Consider the following 5,768-nt stretch of genomic DNA (forward strand, 5'->3'; position numbering starts at 1 on the left):
ACATATATATTGTCATTTTCATTTTATATATTTCATCTTTAGTCGCTTATATATATATTATTTTTTTTCCAAAGATAGGGAAACTCGAATCCGCGACTTCTTAATAAATGAGTATGGAGAGATTATGCTATTTGAACTATAACTCATTGGCCACTTATATATTATTTTCATTGCATTCTTAAATGAATACGCATGTTGAAATAACAATATATGTCAATATCTATATGACTATATATCTATTGTATAATATATTCATTTAGTAATTTAATTTATATATGATTCAATATTATAGGTGCGCAAATAACATTTTTACAACATTGTCTTTGTCTTTTTCTGCCTGCAGTCTTAGAAACAAATTAAACCAAAACAATATATAAGCATGTATTTTATCATCAAATGTTGCGTTGTTCCTTCATGACACAAAATTAATGTCTTCTATTTTTTTTTATTAGTATTTGTGATAGAACAATGCTTCTAATTCCATCGAGATAATGTATACCAAAAAAGTAACAGTAAACAGAAACTATTCTCAACACCTCTATCCTTTTGCATCCCATTGTTAAAAAATAAAAAAATAAAAAAATTGCTATCTTTTTTCTTCTTTCTTTTCTTATTTTTTCCCTAAGGTGAAGATGTTCTGCAAAGGGATGGAGGGTGTCATAGATGGTCAACTACACATACATTGCACTCAATCATTAAACAATAACAAAAAAAGAAAAAAAGAAAAAAATGTTAAATACAATAGTGAAGTTTAAGGTCATCGATGTCAAATGTTCTCTAACTTGGACGTCCATCTGAAGATCTGTATGAAGGTGCAATTCCAGATTGTGGAGGAGAACTATTTGAAGAAAAATCAAGAGTGCTATTTCCTTCAAATTGCTTCCACCTTTGAAGTGCTTCTAGCAATGTCATGTTAAAGTTTATTCCATATATTTCATCAACATTTGGTTCTGTAGGCTTCCACACCTCAATTAGAGGCGAAAGCACGTTCACCACATGGCTCATGTCAGGCCTTTGGTGTGGCTCCCTTACACAGCAATGGCCTGCTAATTCTGCAACAGTCTTGATGCTACTCAAGGTTTCCTCATCAGCTTCAATTGTCGAGTCGATGATGGTTCGAAATAAATCTTTGTCAAGTGGCATTCGACGAAACCATGAAACTAGGTGGAAATTCTCTTCTGGTCTACTTTCATCAAGTGCTTTCCTTCCAGTTATGAGCTCCATCAGAATTACCCCAAAACTATACACATCAACCTTTGTTGTAAGTCTTCCAGTGGCTGCATCATTTGGAATAAGACATATAAATACATATGCAGCTGTCTTAAGTTGATATTTGAAAATGATTAAATGGCAATTTAGTCAAACATCTAATCATTCTCATCTATCACTTGACATGAAGACATCTGTACTTGAGTTTTTACCGTGTAATAATGCGTCATAAATTAAATCAAGTGGCTAGTATAGTATAGATAAAAAAAATAAGCATTTAATATGTACCTACCTGCATACTCTGGTGCTAGATATCCAAAAGTTCTGGCAAGTCTGGTCTGAAACGAGGCTTTTCCTTGCGGAGCAAGGCGAACTAATCCAAAGTCAGCAACTTTAGCTCGCATATCATCGCCGAGCAAAATATTAGATGGTTTGAGATCCCTATGGATAAAAGTTTGTTGGGCTAAACCATGAAGATATTCAACACCTCTAGCAACATCCAAAGCAATAATGAGCCTTGTCTTCCATTCAAGTGGTTTTAACCCTTCATTTTCCCAGTGGAATAGATGTCTACTAAGAGTACCTTGAGGCATGTATTCATAAACAAGAAGTCTCTCATTTTCATCCAAGCAATACCCCATGAGATTAACCAAATTCCTGTGTCAAATCGTGACCACTGCCGTTTCAGCCATGAACTCATCTACTCCCTTCTCTGCCACTATTCCTGATTGCATCCTTTTAACTGCAATCCTTGTCCCATCATGCAATTTCCCTTTGTATACAGTGCCAAAGCCACCTTTTCCTAGCACGTTTTCTTCAGCAAAATTATTAGTCACTGCTTTCAAAACGTCAATTGAGATCAAAAGATTACCACTGGATTCAACTTGGTAAGCATTACTAGAAGGACTGAATACTTCTGCTCCTCCACCATGAACACCAGCACTTGCTATCTTTAATATGGCATTTCTATCACTAGATTGATTAGGGTGTATCACAATTGCGGTTGGATGTTGAAACTTTCTTGCATGCTTAGGCTTTTTGCGGCACAAGAACATATATATCAAAATCCCTGGAACAAGTAAGATAAAAATCCCAAGCAAATGATTATTATTGTATTGTCATCATCTTCAGAATCTGAGCTGGAAGAACTGGGTATATCCTTTCCAATATCAGGATTCCCATCTAATTTAAGAACTACACCATCCCGAAATTTAGGTACATTACCATATAAATTATTATTGGAAACATCTAATTCCTGCAAATGAGGCATAGTGGTAAGTTCAGTTGGTATTTTACTAGTAAAATTATTGTTTGAAAGAACCAACTTTGTGACAGATGTAAGGCTAGCAAAACTAGGAGAAATGGCACCTGACAAACCCATGCCTTGAAAGTTAACAACTGAAATGTTCCCACCTGAGCAAATTATCCCAAGCCATTTATTACCACATGGATCATTACCCCACCAAGTCTTAGCAAAAATCAGAGGATAACCCAAGGGCTCAATAGCAGATAGTAAAGCATTCACAACACTACTGCATGGTTCCCCAGGAATGGGTGTGCAGTATTGATTTCTCCCTTTATCCAAGTAATTGTCAACTCCTACACCATCTTTGAACTTGGGAGGGGACCCTTGAAAGAGATTGTTAGTTAAATTCACAACTTCCAAACTTGGAAGAGTGGTAAGTGAGAGTGGAATAACACCAGTCAACTGGTTGTCCCTTAAGTTCATATCATAGAGATGATTATGGTTTGACATGTCTGGTATAGGACCGGTAAATGCATTGCCATGAGCCCAAAATTGCTTAAGGGATGTCATGGTTTTCAATACAGAAATGGTACCGTTTAGTCTAGAGTTACCGTTGACCAAAACGGTCTCAATTGAACTACTACCAAGGCTTGGAGGCAAAGGACCTTCAAGAGAATTACCAGAAAGCCCCAAGAAAATCAAACCTGGGAAATGACCATTCTTGCTAAACAAGGCTTTGAGGAATCTGCCATGGAGGGAAAGGGATGTCGTCCATGTTCACTTCTTGCAAACTACCCAACCCTTTGAAGATGCCATTGGGTATGCTGTTGAATTTGTTGTCATGAATGATCAACTTTTGCACCGATTTGGGAAGATAAGGGAACGATCCTGTGAGACTGTTGCCTTGGCACTCCAAGTTTTGCAGTGCTGACAGCTTCTCAAGCTCCTTGGGGAGAGTGCCTTGAAGATTCTGGTTTCCGATTTGTATGGCAGTGACGCGTTTCGCCGAATCACATTGAATGCGCCTCCATTTGCATACGTCAGGGTCCGTCCATTGAAAGCTCATTGGAGCATTGATGGTGGTTTTCAGAATTCGAAGCACATCTGCATCACTGGCACTACGCTGACACCGACCCACACCAACCACCGTAAGAAGCGCTATGATGATGATCAATCCCCCTACAGCTTTCTGCATTGTGAAATCATAACAATGGAAACCTAGAACGATCCCCAAAGGGTTTAAGAAGAAAGTTTATTACATTGCATTGAACGAGGGGAAAACTCCCCTTTGTTGAGGGAAGAGAAAGGTCAGAGAAGGTGCAATTGGAAGAAGAGGCAGAGAAAGAGAGAAGGAAGGAATAGAACATTGTTTTGTTGTTTGATTGGGAAAAGAGATCGAAAATGGTGGAATTTGATGGCTTGCATTGCATGTTGTAAATCTCTGTCTTCGGAGGACACAGTGCACGTAAATCTATTGTACTAGCATGATAACTGGTGCAATTGCACAGGATCCATGTATTTTAAAAGGGAAAGTATGAGGAGCCAATAGAATATTTAAACAATGTCTACAATGGAGGTTTATGGAATATTAGAGATATAATCATTAGTGTTACCTTTTTTCATCAACTGAAACTTTTGGGATGAGTGGTATCATGACATAGTATTAGAACGCTAAATCCGAAAGGTCAAGAGTTCGATTTTTGGTGAACTCCAAAAACAGTTTATTATCCCTAGTACTCGGATGGTTATTCTAGATAGTATGGAAGATGTTCATTTTGTAACTCAATAAACCATTGTACACATTGTACAAATAGTCCATTGTCTCCCTAGTGAGATCCATTTTAAAAACTAAGATATAATTAAAATAAGTTGGATAAAAATACATATGTTATATTCATATTCAAAAAACAAAAAAAAAATTCTTATATTAAAGTAATATCACAGAATCTAATGATTACCATTTAAAATTGCTGAGGTGATGCCTTAGGTCGGTCGTGCCATCATAGAGATCCATATCGGAGATTTTAAAATTTCTTGGGACCCTGGCCTGCATCATCTCTTCTATGAATGGATCTTCTCCTCCGAAGAATTTTCTTCTCATTCCGCGTTGTTGGTCCGATTTCATAAATCAGCTTCTAATTTTAGAAGCTTTTTCTCGAGTTCCCTTCTACTTCGTACCCCTCTTCGCATATTTCTTTTGGCTTCCGTTTGTCACTTGATCTCCTGTTCAAGTTACTCCAACCGGCCATGATGTCCGTGTATGAGTCCCATAATCTCAGTTGGGTGTGGAGGTTCTTCGTTCTCAGGAGGGTGACTGTAGTCGTCGGCTATGAGGATTTCGTGATGTTTCTTCCCCATTACGATGACTTGTTCCTTCTTATCGTGGAGGTATCACAAGGGCTTGATCGTGGTTACGAGGTTCTGGCTCAGACTCATATGCAGTGTGTTCGTCTTCAAATTGCTCGTCTGCCATGATTAGGTATAGATTTTCAGGTCCCCGACAATAGCGCTAATATTCTGATGGTTACCTGAAACAGTGATTTGGGCCTGAACGTGAGGTACAGACTCCTTCTGAGATAGTGTCCAGCTTGTGCTTTGGGCCTGAACGTGAGGTACAGACTCCTTCTGAGATAGTGTCCGGCTTGTGCTGATGCCGAGGTGCTGGCCTTCCGAGTTCCTTGTGAGGAGGTGGGAGTGGTACCTACAAGAGACTCCAATACTTAAGTTAGCAAACAACTTTACGCAGGGTTTTAGTAGATTGGGTTCTGAATATACTTGAGGGTATCAGTGTATTTATAATAGAATAAATAACTACATTTTAGTGTAATACCTTTGATGGTGAATAACAGTTCCTTTTTTTTAGAAAAGTTGTTGAGATCTATCTTCTAAATAAGTGGAAGATATCTTAAGAATTAGTTATTCATTAAGATAAGTAGGATTAGGTTGGTTGTGATTCGGTGACCCAGTAGTTTAACCGGATTCATTACCAGTTCGGTTCTAATAACTATGCTTCAATCACCTTTATGGTTGATCAAAATATTGAATTAAATTGAAGTACTCACCACAAGATATTATTAATTTGATTTGGTAACTTTTTTTAAGAGATGGTTATATTTTTTAAAAAACAATAAATTTTTATTATATATTTAATAAATAAAAATAAGTAACTTAAATATTAAAAATAATACATACTCAGGGTAATATAATTAAACTCTCACTAATTTAAGTAAAATGCTAAAATAATTAAAAGAATGAATTTTTTTAAACTAGGAAGTTCTTGTAAAAGTTGAAAATCTTTTATGTTCGTATTTAT

The 5,768-nt window shown here is 36.9% G+C and overlaps 1 pseudogene; it reads right to left on the bottom strand.

Annotated features, from left to right (window-relative positions):
• Positions 702-3,891, bottom strand: LOC107633928 (annotated as a pseudogene).

Source organism: Arachis ipaensis, chromosome B03, assembly GCF_000816755.2.
Source record: "Arachis ipaensis cultivar K30076 chromosome B03, Araip1.1, whole genome shotgun sequence".
Lineage (NCBI taxonomy): Eukaryota > Viridiplantae > Streptophyta > Magnoliopsida > Fabales > Fabaceae > Arachis > Arachis ipaensis.